This window comes from Ananas comosus, unplaced genomic scaffold (genome assembly GCF_001540865.1).
Source record: "Ananas comosus cultivar F153 unplaced genomic scaffold, ASM154086v1, whole genome shotgun sequence".
NCBI lineage: Eukaryota > Viridiplantae > Streptophyta > Magnoliopsida > Poales > Bromeliaceae > Ananas > Ananas comosus.
The window spans coordinates 8,314-24,849 of NW_017890959.1; the positions used below are offsets into that span (position 1 = coordinate 8,314).

The window sequence follows — 16,536 nt, forward strand, 5'->3', positions numbered from 1 at the left end:
GCGTGCCCGGAAAAACTTGGTAATCCGGGGCGTGACAGCATGAACATGATAAATTCACATAGATTTCTTTCAATTCTTAATAATTTCATAAAAATTAAGAATTTTACTACAAAATCACCAAGATGTAGATAAAATATTAAAAGATTTTTTAATCAATATATATTTCAAAATTAAGTCATCAAAAATAATCTTGAAGCTCAAAAGCTATCAAGATATAACGGATTACAAAGATGACTTATAGAGATTCACCAAATGACATAAATTTGTCGCATAAACGTTTAAATTTGAGATCAAGCAAAAAATGCACATGGGTGGCTTTTTGAGCATTTTTTCAATGTACCTTATAGCTCCGAATTTTTTTAATTTTAATATGCACGCTTTTTCAACCTTTTCGATTATGCATTTCAATTTTCATGTGATAACTTTACACACTTACCGAACGATCGGGGTGCTTAGACCGTGCCTGCCGGACGAGCATGGCCCGGAACCCAAGGCCCAAGCCAATTGCCTTGGACCATGGAGTCTGAGCTCCTAAGGAGGAGGGCCAAGGTGTGCCTACAAGCTCTCCTCCCTAGGAGCTTTCCTCCCAACGTCTGCGTATAAGACCTTGGGAGGAGTGGTCTTAGTCCATTGGACCAAAACCAATCTCATTTTATATTTTTTCAAAAAAAGTAATACAAATTTATTTATTTTTTTTAAAATTAAATATTACTTTAGTATAATTATTTTTATAATTTTTTAATATTTTAATTAAAATACTAATTTAAATGAAAATATTTATTATTTATATTTTAAAATTTCATACTAAAATTTTTAAAATTTTTTTAAAAATAAATATTTTACTATACCTGCTCGAAAAACAACCTTGCTTGGCACGGCCCGTCTCTTCCGGGTCGAAGAGCCTTGTCGGGCCAGAGGCTATGCTGCCTGTGCTCGACATAGTCTGGCCCGAAATTAAAGCCAAGCCTAGCCGGAGTGGCCCCTAGCCCGTTTCAGCCCGAAAAATGTGGGCCGTGTCGGCTCGGCATAGCCCACATTACACCTCTAGATAGAGGTAAAATAAACAATAGAGAAAAATAGTTAACAAATACCAATATTTTAAAAATATCAAGTCGAATAACAATCTAGGAATGTTATTGGGTCAATAATCACTGGTGCAACTAATGGATCAACCACGAGTTGACAGAGTAACATCTCGATGGTATTAATATTTAATTATTATTTTAAATTTTTATTAGATAAAAAATGTACACATATTGTTATTCTAATATTATACTAAGTTGTGAAATAATAAGTTTCAGAACAAATTACATAGATATAAGTTTTCAATTTTCATTTCTTAAAATCAGCAACTTATTTTTAATTCCTTAGATTTTAATATAGTTTAATTAAAAAATTCAGCCGGTTCGATTTTAATCGAACCGGCTCACTAGCTCATGGTTGAATCATCGGTTCGAACAATTCCTAGTGATTTTCTGACTTAGCCTTTTCAAAAGGTCGAATCAAAACACTTTATGAACTGTGATTTTTTGACATATCCAGTTCGAAAGATTGAACCGATCAACTTGTGGGCGTGGAACTGGCCGGTTCAACCTTATTTTTAAATCATTGACAAATACACCATATATAAATTTTTGGATTAATTTTATACAAGTCCCTACAAATATAGTAAATTATAAATATAGTCCTACAAAGTTCAACTTTCATATGGTGTCCCTACAAAAGTCCTAATATTTTTAAATATATTCTTCTAGTTTGTTACCATTAAAACACTGTTTATACTTTTTTGCCATCACAAATATGTCCCTCCAAAAGTCCTGATTGTTAATTTAAGAAAAGTAAAAAAAAATTAATTTACCTCATTAACTAATTAGGATTAAGTATCCTACCCATGGTTATCTATTTTTTTTTTCTAATGGATCGTAACGGTATGGACATATTTGAAAACATCAGAATTTTTATAGGAATAATATATGAAAGTTGAACTTTATAGAAATTTATTTATAATTCATTATATTTGCAGTAACATATATAAAATTAATCCTAAATTTGTTATAGATGCATTAATTGTGGGTAGCCAATAATTTATTTTTTGAAGTAAATTATTTTATGGGAGTTTAGAGATCTTTTTGTCCAACTCGAAAGTTCGAGGACCAAAATGAAACTGCAAGTTCAGGGACTAATGGTGCAATTTTACACTGACTGAAATCCAACAAAGATACAAGAAAATCCTCGAAATATATATAGATACCAGATTCTGATGAGATGACCAAGACGAATCATATTTATTCACGAATTGTAACAACCGAGTTATAACCAACAGTCATGATAACATAGCTGGCTGGTGAATCTCAAATTCTCATTGTAGAAAGAAGGGAGCTGATCTAACTGTGATGAATCAAGTGAATTTGAAGAGAAAGAAATTAAGCGAGATCTCCCTTTCACATTGAATTAAGAAGAGATGAATTAAACAAGAAATTTGGGCATGCAGAATATATCAGAGATCAAAACTAACATGATCAGGTCTGTGAATCGCTGTTCTTCCGCTGGGGTTCCCTCTCCTGGAGCAGCAGCGCGCCGGCCTCCTCCTCGTCGTCGTGGTGAGCCTGCGGGGCGGCGGCGGCGGCAGCGGCGGCCTTCTTCTCGGCCTCCTTGGCCTTGAGGGCCTGCAGCTTGACGTGGTTGTAGTAGGCGACGCCGAGGAAGGCGATGCCGTAGCCGAAGAGGTTGACGGGGGTGACGGTGTCCTTGATCACCGACCACGAGAAGGCGATCAGCAGCCAGTCCTTCACCACCCCGGCCACGTTCATCGTCAGCGCCGACGTCTTCCCGACCAGCAGGAACACCGCCAGGTTCAGCGCGAACGCGCAGACGGAGTTGGTGCCGAAGACGACGACGTCCGGCCGGAACGACGACGCCGCCGCGCGGAGCGTCGGTAGCTGATACTCCACGAAGTACCTAATAATATATTATTTATTAGAACGGTTAATTAATAAGGATATATAATTGTATGTATTTATTTATTGTATATAAAACATGTTGTATTTCATATTAATTTATTAATAACATTAATAACGAAGGAGAAAGAGATGGAGAATTAGAAGAAGTAAGGAATTAAGCTAGCTAGTAGTTAGTTACTCCAGCATATACCAAAGGGCGAGGGAGGAGGAAAGAGGAAGCAGCAGGGGGCGACGTAGATTAGAGGGAGGTGATGGGGTTGAGGGAGATGCCGCTGGAGTGAGCAGGATCTGAGATGAGACGAGGCGGGTGGCCTCGAAGGCGACCGGCGGCGTCGAGTGGAAGGCCGACGCAGGCGGGGCGTCGAACCTTGGCCTCGCGTAGGCTCGGCCGACGGCGAGCCGAGGGAAGATGGAGAGCATGTTGGCCATTGGCGGAGGCCCGGAAGTCCCTTTCCTTCCCGAATGGCCACGCCAGACGGAGTAGACGGCGACGGGCATGAGCGCCTTTGAGCATTCTGTGAAGGAGATCGGGAAGGTAGATGTTAGGCGTTAGTTGGAGAACCAGAGGCGAGAGCGCGATACAGCGCGGCGGAATGGGGGGGACCACGGACGCCCGGTACAGCGCCGCGACATCGGGGGCGCGCTGCGGAGGGTCGACGAGCCGCAGCACGCGGACCAGCGCGAAAGGGCCAGCGACGAGCAGAATGGCCATTGTGGATGAGGACGTTTCAGCGAGATGGGAAGGGCCACCCGTACATACTTCGGGTCAGGATGTACTTGTTGACACGATCACGCTGAATTCAGCCATGATCCAGATGAACACGTACGCGTACGACGCCACAACTTTCCGCATCAAACACTACTGATCCCGCCGGTCGCCGCGCCGCCCGCGCCGCCGTCCCGGCTGCCCATTCTGCCAGATCGAAGGAGGACGGAGGAGTTGATCTCGCGATTCTCGATCGATGGAGGACGGAGGGCAGGATTTGGTCGGGGGATAGGGACAATTTTCGGGGGGGGGCGGGATGCGTTGTTGTGCGTGAGTCGTGTTGTAAAAATACTTAGAGACACAAGGGTAGATAAAGGGTCCTCGATGAGCGCGTTTCTGTCACGGTTCTGTAGAAAATTCTAAATCTCTAATAACTAAATTAAAAAATTTTTATGCTGAAACATTTACCTTCGATTATAATTTTTAAAAAAATTAATTTTATTTTTAATTTTTTTAATAAAAAATATAATGATTGAGAATACTATAATGCTGATGCAAGTTATATATTACATAATAATATAATTAAGTACACGTACACTATTTGTATTACTCTCTCTTTCCTTTTTTTTTCGCCCTTTTTTTTTTTTTTGTCTTTTCACGGGCGTTTGGACTATTGGGAGGTTTCAACCTATGATATTTTGAGGCACATTCGCAATTATTTTAGTGCGAATTTTACCAATTCGATATTTTTATTATACTCATTGAGCTCTTACAGACCCTCAACTTGTAGACCATATATTTTAGGCTGCGAAATTAAGCCCCTTCGAACTTTTGTTTTCATTGAGATTGTTATTTTAGTCCAACATAATTAACGATATTTCGCTGGTACAGCACAATGGCACGAGGAGCTCGATTAACTGTAGCCACGTAACCAAATATTCAAGGAACCACAGCTTCAACCTGTAGTTGGATAATAGTAACTTGAAGGAAATTGTATGGCTACCTCCCTATAAGATTTTAAACATAATATTTTATTCCCACTACAATAAAAGATTATCTTTTCTCCACATATTAAACATAAAAAAATTGATTTTAAAATTCCCTTTTTCAACCGTTTAATTCAGGTTCAAATATTTTTTATTAGGGTAATTTAACAATTTAAAACATTATATATTATTTTTTTTAACTTGCATTTGTAGGCACGGCAGACATCGAAATCCCAATATCATACTACAACTTTTTTTCTTTTTACATTTTTTTTCCTATGCATTACAGAGAAAGATTAATTTTTTCATATTTTTTAAACTTCATAAGATTTAATCATATGCCAAAAAGATAGTTGCCATTTCAGTTATTTCCACTTCATGAAAGAAAATTTATTAAACTATTCGGTTTAAACATAATAAAATATAATATAAATTAGAAATTATGGATCGAAAGTTGCTTAAAGTTCAGAATATGTTTTTGTATATTTATCTCCTTTTTTATTCAATCAAATCAAAATTTGTTTTGAAAAGTTATTTTTTCCAAAATATATATTATTATTTTTTATTATTATATACATTAAACATGAGTGGGCGGGGGTCTTGGTTGTATTTTGTGAAATTTTTTTTTTTTTTTCTCGCCTTAACTTGTTAATAAGGCTAAGTAGAACCCATTTTTTCGATCCAATAATCTGCGATTGATTCATAATCTAACCCGAAACACAACTCCATGTAGGGCTGGCAAATGAGCGAGCCGGCTCGCGTTCGACTCGGTTTCGACTCGATATTTGGCTCGCCTCGAGCTCGACTACGAATTAAATGAGCCGGCTTGAATAAAAAAAGGCTTCGATCATTTCAAGTCGAAGCTTTGAGTATTACTCGGCTCGTTCGAAATTAGGCCGCAAAAGCTTCGAAAAGCATCGAATACTATATATATATATATATATATAATATATTATATAGCCTAGAGCCTACATATTATTTTTTTTATTAAATTACCTACAAAAAGAATAAGAGGCACTCTAGATGACTTTTCGAATTTTTTGAAATTTCTTAAAATTCAAACCCTTTAATAAATTTTTTATACTTATGATAATACTATTATTATACTTAGTAGGACGAACCAACATCAATCCTAGGAAATATTACTAATCCTAGGGGGACCGCCAATCCATCCCAACACAATAACAATTCTTAATCAAAGAACGTACACAAAATTTCAGAATAATAATCAAATCACTCTATAATTATTGATAGCATAGATAATAGTTAATACACTATAAATAATATATTTATTATATATATTATTAAAAATATATAAATATATTAATATTTATAATTAATATATTCAGGCATGGAGTGATAATTACAGTTTTAGTTAAATTGGCCATGTTGTTGGCCCATTTAAAAACAAACCCAATTAGACAATATACAGAAGCGAGCCAAAAATTTCCACTAAATTATACATATTTTCCTCTTCTTCTTTTTTCAAGAGCTCTACAATTTTTCATACTATTTCTCTCATCTCTTTTTCTGTCTCATCACTTTCTAAGTGGCCAAGCCCGGAAGCCCTCAAAAGTTACTTATTAGTAACAATATAACCCGTCGTTGCCTACCTTTGTATTAATTGTATTGCTTGAGAAAATATACAGAATATTTATAAAGCTACAAAATTTATTATATTCATATATAATTTTAATTTTAGTCTATAATATGACTTGATAGTTTAATCCTAATTATTTATCTAATATAATTTATTTATTTTTGATATGCATAATATGAACATGAATAATCAAGAAAATGGAAGGCGAAGAAAAGACATTATTGAGGTGGAAAAGATTAGATATTCAATCTAAATTTTTTTTTTTCATATTATACTATAATTTCAATAATTATTTCTGTACTTTGAACTATTTGATATATTTTGTATAAATATAGATAATGTTCTATACAAATAATACTATTGATTGTATAATGCTTCAGAATTTCAAACGCTCGTTTAGGGCTCGAGCTTGCTCGACTCGAATTAGGCTCGCTCGAGCTCGATCGAATTAATTTCAATCCAAGCTTGAGCCTTAAATTTAGGCTTCGACAATTAATTCAAGCGATTTGAGCGAGGTAGCCTCGCTCAGCTCGGCTCGTTTCTACCTCTAACTCCATGAGGACCAAACGGAGGATCAAAACCTAACCCATTAATATATAATATATAATATATATATATATATATATATATATATATAGAGTCCGACTATCGATAGCACCAAACACTCGGTGCTATCAAATTTTATACCGTTAGATTAACCCCTTTGATTATTTTTATCCGTTAGATTATATTATTCAACCAACTGCCCACTCAACCCTAGGGGGAGCACATCATCCTAGCCGCACATTTCTTAATCCAAAGATTAAAAAATTAATAGCACCAACAACTTAGTGCTATTAATAGTATTCAACGGAGCCGATCGTCAATTTGGAAGCTTTATCGTCGAAAACAAATAGGTAGTAAAACGGCTCGTTTACTATTGATAGTATTCTAGCAAAACTCTATATATATATATATATAGTTGGACTGGGCTACTATTAGCAGCAAAATTCCATTGTTGCTACCAGTTTTTTAGCCTTTGGATCAACTCTTTTCATTATTTCTAACCATTGGATTAAATACTATAACCCAGTGGGGACCACTCAACCCTAGGGTGACCACTCGACTCTAACCGACTAATATCATCCTGACCCTACAATTTTTCATCCAAGAGTTAAAAACTTGATAGCAAAAAGAGCGTTTTACTATTAATAGTATTCCAGCCTAATTCTATATATATATATATATATATATATATACCAAGTTGTTTATAAGGATGTGGCTTCCAAATCGACGGCTCCGTTAAACTTGATCTATACTATTGAAAGTATTTGGAAACTAAATTTCATAATTTTTCGACATTATTTACCTATCGGCTCCGTGCTACCGATAGCATACCAGCCTAGCTCTCTCTCTCTCTCTCTCTCTCTCTCTCTCTCTCTCTCTCTCTCTCTCTCTCTCTCTATATATATATATATATATAAAACTAGGCTGGAATACTATTAATAGCACCAAGTTATTGGTGCTATTAGATTTTTAGCTTTTGGATTGAGAAATGTGCAGTTAGGATGATATGGGCATCCTAGGATTGAGTGGATGGTTGGTTGAATAGTATAATCTAACGAATAAAAATAAACAAGGGGTTAAATCTAACGGTGGAAAACTCGATAGCACGAAAACCTTAGTGCTATCGATAGTATCCCAGCCGGACTCTATATATATATATTCTCCTTTTGTTTTAAGAGTCGAGCTACTATATTATCGGAAATATAGAGGATCTGATATTTTCGACTTTTTTGCCCTTAAATTAATTTCTTTGATCATTTCTAATATTTGAATTAATATTATTATTCCGTGAAGACCACTCAACGCTAAAAATGCTATTCAATTTTAGAAAAAATCGCAATAATCAAACCGTACAATTTTTGATACAAGGATCAAAAAATTAAAAACATCAAATTTTCTGTACCTCCCGGAACATAGTACCTCTACATTTGTTTTAATAAACTGTGATTGTACATTAATTGCTTAAGGCAAGTATTCAAGCCTAAAACCACGGCTTTTGAAAACAAAATTAAAGTTTTACAGTTTCGATTTTCAAACGAACTTATTCTCCAACGCTTTACACATTACGTTATAAGATTGGAGCATTAAATAAAATTTCGCATTTGATACCCATTATTACCTACCATTGTATACTTAGCTTCACTCGATATTTACAGAAATAACGATTATTAAATAATAAACGAATAGAACAAAAATAGAATGTGTGTGGAAGAGAGTGAGTAACTCGAGGATACGGTGTAATAAATGTAGCCACGGGAGGCGTAGCTTACACGCTGGGCAACATCTTCATTGAAACGCAAACCCTAGAAAGTAATTATTTCACTCCCCACCCCGCTAAAGGAGGAAATCTACTATAGAACACTTACAGCGGATAATTCATAATTAATTAATCATATTTTTTTATTTAAAAAATATAATGGCCAATTTGCATAAAAAATTCACTAGTTTTGCGCTTTTGTAAAAGTGGGCTACATTTTTTGATTTTGCAGATTCGGAGCAAATTTTCAACAAACTGACCAAAATACCCTTAATATTTTTTCTCTCTCCTCTTTTTTTCTCTCGTTCTTTTTTTCTCTCTCGGAAAAAGGCAGCGGAAGCAAAGGCGGAAACAGCCGGCCTCTCCTCTGCCTCTGCCTCGCACGGCCTCGCCCGTGCACCCCCGCTCTCCTCGCCTTCGACCCTGTTGAGGCCGCGCCGCGACCTTCCTTCTCCACTAGGGCACGACAACGTCGAGGGACGGCGACGTCGAGGCGCAGGCTCTTCTTCTCCACCGCGCGTCGGAACGCCGCGACGTCATCGAAAGCAGCTTGCCTCCAACGACGTCACGGTGGTTGCGATAAAGAGCAAGAGAGAGGTGGTGACAAAAAAAAAATTATAGATAAAAAAATAAGAATAATAAAAAATAAAAAAATTCCTACAAAAAAGATCAAAAAATATAGAAATAGAAAGAAGATGATAAAATTACACTGTTAAAATAAGATTACACTGTTTTAAAAAAAATTTACACTATTTTAATAAAAATTACACTATTAGATATAAAAGTTACACTCTTTTAAAATAAATTTTACATTATTTAGACCAAAGTTGCACTATTTAAAAAATTTTTGCTCTATTTATTTTACTTTTCTTTTTCTTTTTCTCTTATTCTTCTTCTTCTGTTGCCGCCTCCCGCCGGCCTGAGGCCTGCCTCCTCCGCATGCCCCGCCCCGACCCCGCCTCCTACGCCTCCATCCTCCTCGCCCTCGCCCGCTCCGCCGCGCCCCACTGCGCCCTTCCCCTCTACGCCCACCTCCGCCTGCTCCGCTGCCGCCTCCGCCCTCCTCCGCATGCCCCGCCCAAGAACACAGATAGCTGGCATTTATATCGGTTCCTTTTGATCCTAGAAAACGTCCAAAAAAACCGGCTACGGAACTACCGAGCAAAGGCAAAAAGACAATAAGTAGATACATAAGATCTAGTGTCTTCAAAAAAAAAAAATCAGACAATGTTCGAGCGGCCTGTCATTGAGACAAAAACGTGTTAAGCATATAAGCACTTTCGACTTGACTTGCAGTGGTCAGTCACGCAAGACGTCAGAGAGTTTAGTTCTTCAGAGTTGTTCGACCGGACATAGTTTCACCGCTGTAGACCGGCCTCAACTCTGACTATGGAGATTCCATTCCGTCTCTATCTATGTCATTTCGAGAGACAACTTTCTCGAGAGTCCCCTTTGGTTAATGAAGGTACCGGGACATATCAACCATGACAATAGTGAAATTCTATTAATAGTCAGATAGCCCCAATCATGGCTACTAATTAGGAACCAAAAACCAGACTAGTCCTCAAAGAGGGATTTGCACGCTTGCTGAATCCTTGCAGCTTACTGTACGAAATTCTATCTTGAGTTGATCCGTAGGCTTACTCTACTGTTGGCACACCTGACTATATTGCTCCAGAAGTTTTACTGGGTTATGGGATGGAATGTAATTGGTAAGCCTTATATCTAGCCCGCAAGGTGTTCGACGAAATGCCCGTGAGGGACCTGCTTCGCTTGGACCGCGCTCGTCCACGGTCGTCCACGGCCTCTTGCGCCTGCGGGGTGAATGCGGGGTCGGTGAGGCGCGCACGCGACGAGGGGGGCGAAGGCGGCGGCAGGGCCGGTGCGGTGGCGGAGCAGGTGGAGGTGGGCGTAGAGGGGGAGGGCGCGGTGGGGCGCGACGGAGCGGGAGAGGGCAAGGAGGATGGAGTCGTAGGAGGCGGGGTCGGGGAGGGACATGCGGAGGAGGTGGGCCTCGCGCTGGGCGGGAGGCGGCAGCGAAAGAAGAAGGAGAAGAAGAGAGAGAAAAAGAAAAAAAAACAAATGGTGCAAAATTTTTCTAAATAGTACAATTTTGGTCTAAATAGTGTAAAATTCATTTCAAAAGAGTATAATTTTTATATCTAGTAGTGCAATTTTTATTAAAATAGTACAAATTTTTTTTTTAAAACAGTGTAATCTTGTTTTAACACTAATCTTGTTTTAACACTGCAATTTTATCATCTTCTTTCTTTTCTTATTTTCTTTGCTCTTTTTTGTAGGAAAAAATTTTTTTTTTTATTTTTATTTTTTATTATTCTTACTTTTTTTCTCTATAATTTTTTTTTTGTCAGCACTTCTCTCTTGCTTTTTATCGCAACCACCGCGACGTCGTCGGAGGCAATCTCGCCGCCTCCGACGACGTTGCGGCGTTTTGATGTGCGGTAGAGGAGACGCGCGATGGAGGAGAAGAGCCTGCGCCTCGACGTCACTGTGCCCTAGTGGAGAAGGAGGGTCGCGGCGTGGTCTCAGCAGGGTCGGAGGCGAGGAGAGCGGGGGTGCACGTGCGAGGGCAAGGGCGTGCGAGGCAGAGGCGAGGCGGGCTGCTTCCGCCTACGCCTCCGCCTCCGCTGCCTTTTTTGGAGAGAGAAAATAAGAAGGAGAGAAAAAAAAAGAGGAGAGAGAAAAAGTAATAAGGGTATTTTGGTCAGTTCGTTGAAAATCTGACCCGAATCGGTAAAATCGAAAAATGTGACCCACTTTTGCAAAAACACAAAACTAGTGGATTTTTTATGCAAATTGGCCAAATATAATAGATATATTTTTTTAATACTCATGATGGGATAATTCAATGCAGTGGGAACAATCGGATTGATTGGGATGTTATATCAGTAATATAACTCACACATTCTAAATTTTTCCCCACCAAATTAGTGTTGTGATGTATAGTTTTGCATTGTAGGAGGGCAATAGAGATAGAATTTTACATTTAGAGGGATATTAGTGATTTTTCAATTTTGAAGGAGTATCACTAATGTTTTGAAGTTTTAGAAGAATAGATGTGATGTTGCCCTAGTTATAGTACTCTTAAATAGGTTTTAGTGAAGCTGTTCAAAATACACGATATATCATATTCGATCCGGACCCTACCTGGACCCTATCCGGATCCGATAAAAAATGGATAGTATACGAGTAAAAAAAAAATTATCCATTAATTAAAGTTTCGGGTATGGGTCTAGATATTTTATACCTATACCCGACTTGGACCCGACCTAAACTCGACCTTTTAATTGGTAGGATTCGGAAGAATTTCCAAATCCGGATCCAGAACCAAACTCGGACCGCGACCCGGTGAAACATTCGATAGTAAATAAAAAAAATTGAAGTTGAGAGATCAATTTCAATTTGACTTATAGATGAAGGGTCTCTGTATATTTTCATCCTAGTGAAAAACTTTGTCGCTCTATTTACTCTTTTTTTTTAAATTTTTTATTTTACTCATTAATTCTAGCTATTTACTACTTAAATCTTTCTTTTGAGCGAATTTTATTGGATTAGATACAACTAACTAAAACGCGAGTTTTTTATAGTGAGAGTTATATGGTTGTTCATAGACTGTTTAATGAAGTTTATAAAAAATATATGCATACGGATATTCGTATCCGATCTAAATCCGTACTCGATCCATACGCGGTCTAAAGCGGGTAGTATATGAGTACTCACTATCTAGACCCGCTCAAATAGGTCCGATGGGTATATTATTAACTTAAATATCCAGACCCGAATCCGATCCGAAGTTAAATGGTTATGATATATATATGTGTGTGTAGAGCTATTATGCTATCGGAACTATAGGAGATTTGATGCTTTCGATTTTTGACCTTTGGATCAAGAATTGTATAGTTGGGATGATTGCGGTCCCCTCTAAGGTTGAGTAGTACTCCTAGGATTGAGTGGTCCCCGCAGGGTAATAGTATTAATCCAAAGGTTGAAAATGATTAAAGGGGCTGATCTAAGAGCCAAAAAGTCGGAAACACCAGATTCTCTATACTTCTGATAGCATAGTAGCTCTACTATATATATATATATATATATGAACTAGGCTACTATGCTATTAATAGCACCAAGTCATTGGTGCTACCAAGTTTTTGGCCATTGGATTAAGAGATGTGCGGTTAGGATGATGTGGGCCCCCTAGGGTTGAGTGGGCTGTTGGTTGAATAGTATGATCTAACGAGTGAAAATGATCAAAAGGGTAGATCTAGTGGCGGAAAACTTGGTAGCACAAAGTGCTTCGTGCTGTTAATAGTATAGTAGCCGGACTATATATATATATTATATATATATATATATATATATATATAGAACTAGGCTGGAATACTATCAATAGCACCAAGCTATTTGTGCTATTGATTTTTTAGCCATTGGATTGAGAAATGGGTGGTTAGGATGATATGGGCCCTCTAGGGTTGAGTGAGTGGTTGGTTGAATAGTACAATCTAACGAGTAAAAGTAATCATAGGGTTAAATATAACGGTGGAAAACTCGATAGCACCAAATCCTTGGTGCTATCGATAGTACCCCAGCCGGACTATATATATATATATATATATATATATATATATTCTATCTTTTTTTTTTTTAGGATACGGGTATAATATATTAACTATACATACCCGACATGATCCACGAACACCTTCGTTTTAGTTGAACATTTTAGTAGCTTGATAGACTCTTTTACCCCACGTTGCACTGTTAATCGATTGCACGTTGCACTATTATTATTGGCTTGAAAGAAAGAAGTAAGCTTTTTAAGAGATGTCGCACTATAATATTGTTGATACCAAAATTGAGCCGACCTAACCCACGTATGAGCCAATAAGGACACGTGGTACACTGGGAGTCGGCAATGAGGCGCTTGAAGGACAAGAAGGCAGGAATGGTTGAAGATTGGGGCGTAACTTCCGTGAGGAGTTAGCGTAACTTTCATGAGGAGTTAGTATAACTTCCACGATTATGGTTACAACCACTCCCCCCAACTTCTTTCAACCAACTAATAATGTGGGCTATAAATAGTAACTTTGAAGCCTGCAATAGGGGTCTTTGCCCCTGCGCACAAAAAACCACCCTTATTTTCCTACATCTTTCTTTCTCGCATTTACTGCTTTCCCTAGGAGTAGTTCCTGTAACTTAGATTTTTGGAGTCTGTCTGCCCCATGGGCATCACTCCCTTATAAAATATGCTTGGAGTCTGTCTGCCCTATGGGCATCACTCCCTTGTAGAATATATTTGGAGTCTGTCTGCCCCACGGGCATCACTCCCCTGTTCTTGTAGTTTTTCATTTTCTATTCAATAGAAAGTCACGTTCAGCTATTCAAGCCGACCAGATTTTGTGTTGTGCTATCTATTCAATAGAAAGTCACCTTCGGCTCTTCTTGCCGATCAGATCACAAGTTTGTCTGGCCATTCGGCTCGTTTCTTAGTCGAGTTCCGGACTTTCCCTCTCCATTCGGCTCATCCTGCCGAAGCGAATCTACTGCAAAGGTTGTCGAACCCGGCTGATTTGATCCCTCATCGGCCTAATCGCTTGATCCTCTGTGGGCGCATACTTCGAGGGTCATACTCCGCAGCCGTTTCGCACCCCGACGTTCTTCCCGAGGAGAATTATTGACCGGGTCAAGGGTCGGGACGTTCGGCACGCAATAATTTTTTGGCACGCCCGGTGGGACTCAATTTTAGGTAAATTTATATTTCATACAAATTATGGCTGATGATAACGCCATGAATCTACGTAATAGGGTTGTTCTTAGAAATTCTAGGAGTGATCAACCTAGTGATTCAGACAATGCTGGCGAATGTCAAGCAGTTTTGCCAGTTGAAGGAGAAACTAGTGGACAGTCGGCTCATTAAGAACCGAGTCTAACTCAGGCGCTCGGCCAGATGAGCCGAGTCCTGCAAACTTTAGATCAAAATATCCATCAAAGTACCGCTCGACTAGACGCGGTGCTGGCCGCCATCACGGCCTATAATGAAAATATTACACGAATAAGGCAATTATTGATCCGAAATGAGCAACCAATGACAGGCTTACAAAGGCCTATGATGACACTAGTATTGCAAAATCCTGCGATACCGGTAAATGAACAGCCCCAATACCAGGGGCCACCATTCCAAGCGGTTTACAGACCAGCCGTCGTTAATACCGGTCAACAGCCGAAAATTACATGGGGATTGCCACCACTTCCGCTGATAGCAACATACCAGCCCCAAAATATAAGGGCTAGAGCTGGGGGGCAGGCTTCAAATATTCAAGGAGCAAATCCCATAGTACAAAACTTCGGACCATTATAAGGACCGAATGCAGTACAAACACAAGTTCCTTTGCTGGGAAACAATGATGAAATATTTGCGCAAATCGAAGAAGCCATCCGAAATACTGTTGGAGTAGGCGCAAGGCCGGCAATGCGGCCTATATTTAGATCACCTTATCCTGCAAATATAGACACAGAGCATCCATACCCGGCAAACTGGAAAATGCTGAAGTTTGATAAATTTTCTGGGGATGAGACCGAAAACACGGTCGAACATGTGGCACGGTTCACGGCACAGTGCAGGGAAGCCGCGGCAGATCCATTTTTAAAATTAAGATTGTTTAACACATCGTTAACTAAAACGGCATTTACTTGGTATACAAGTTTATCAGCCAATTCCGTCCAAGATTGGGACGAATTGGAAAGAAAATTTCATGAGCGATTCTATAGGTCGGAGCCACAATTATCGGTCGCCGACTTAGCTTTATACCGACAAATGTCAGGTGAAACGGTCGAAGAGTATTTGAACCGTTTCAAAATAGCCAAAACCCGGTGCTTTATGAGAATGCCGGAATCAGAGTTCACCAAAATGGCGTTAAATGGTCTGCATTTTAAGATAAAAGACCATTTTGAAGATAAGTATTTTTCTAACCTATTTGATCTAGGTGTTCGAGTTGCCCAATACGAGCAATTTCAGAAGAAAAGTGAAGACGATCGGCTGCAATGGAGCCGATATAAAAATCACAGCAAAGGCAAGGAGAAATCCTTGCTAGAAGAACAGTCGGTTCAAGAAGAGCCGAGCCAATCGAGTGAAAGTGAAGAATCGGCTGATGAAGCTGAGATATAGCCACTTTCTTTAAGAAGAGTTTCTTGATAGAAAAACATTCGGTTCAAGAAGTGCCGAACTAATCGAATAAAAGTAAAGAATCGGCTAATGAAGCCAAGATATATGTGGCTGGGATGATAAAGCGCCGTTTTTCTAAAGCCGACCAAGACCAGCGAAACTAAAGCTTGGGTCTCGATTGTGCTTTTGAACAGTCGATTTGGCACCAATAGTCATCCGAATGTTCATTCGAAAGACTATTGGGGGGGCATTGTTGATACCAAAATTGAGCCGACCTAACCTACTTATGAGCCAATAAGGACACGTGGTACACCAGGAGTCGGCAATAAGGCGCTTGAAGGACAAAAAGGCAGGAACGGTTGAAGATTGGGGTGTAACTTCCATAAGGAGTTAGCATAACTTTCATGAGGAGTTAGTATAACTTTCACGATCATGGTTACAACCACTCCCCCCAACTTCTTTCAACCAACTAATAATGTGGCTATAAATAGTAACTTTGAAGCCTGCAATAGGGGTCTTTGCCCCTGCGCACAAAAGACCACCCTTATTTTTCTGTATCTTTCTTTCTCGCACTTACTGTTTTCCCTAGGAGTAGTTCCTGTAACTTAGATCTTTGGAGTCTGTCTGCCCCATGGGCATCACTCCCTTATAAAATATACTTGGAGTCTGTCTGCCCCATGGGCATCACTCCCTTGTAGAATATATTTGGAGTCTGTCTGCCCCACGGGCATCACTTCCCTGTTCTTTTACTTTTTCATTTTCTATTCAATAGAAAGTCACGTTCGGCTATTCAGGCCGACCAGATTTT

At 39.0% G+C, this 16,536-nt stretch overlaps 1 pseudogene; it reads right to left on the minus strand.

The window, feature by feature from the left end:
- Positions 1–2,255: 2,255 nt before the first annotated feature.
- Positions 2,256–3,672, minus strand: LOC109704475 (annotated as a pseudogene).
- Positions 3,673–16,536: the final 12,864 nt, after the last annotated feature.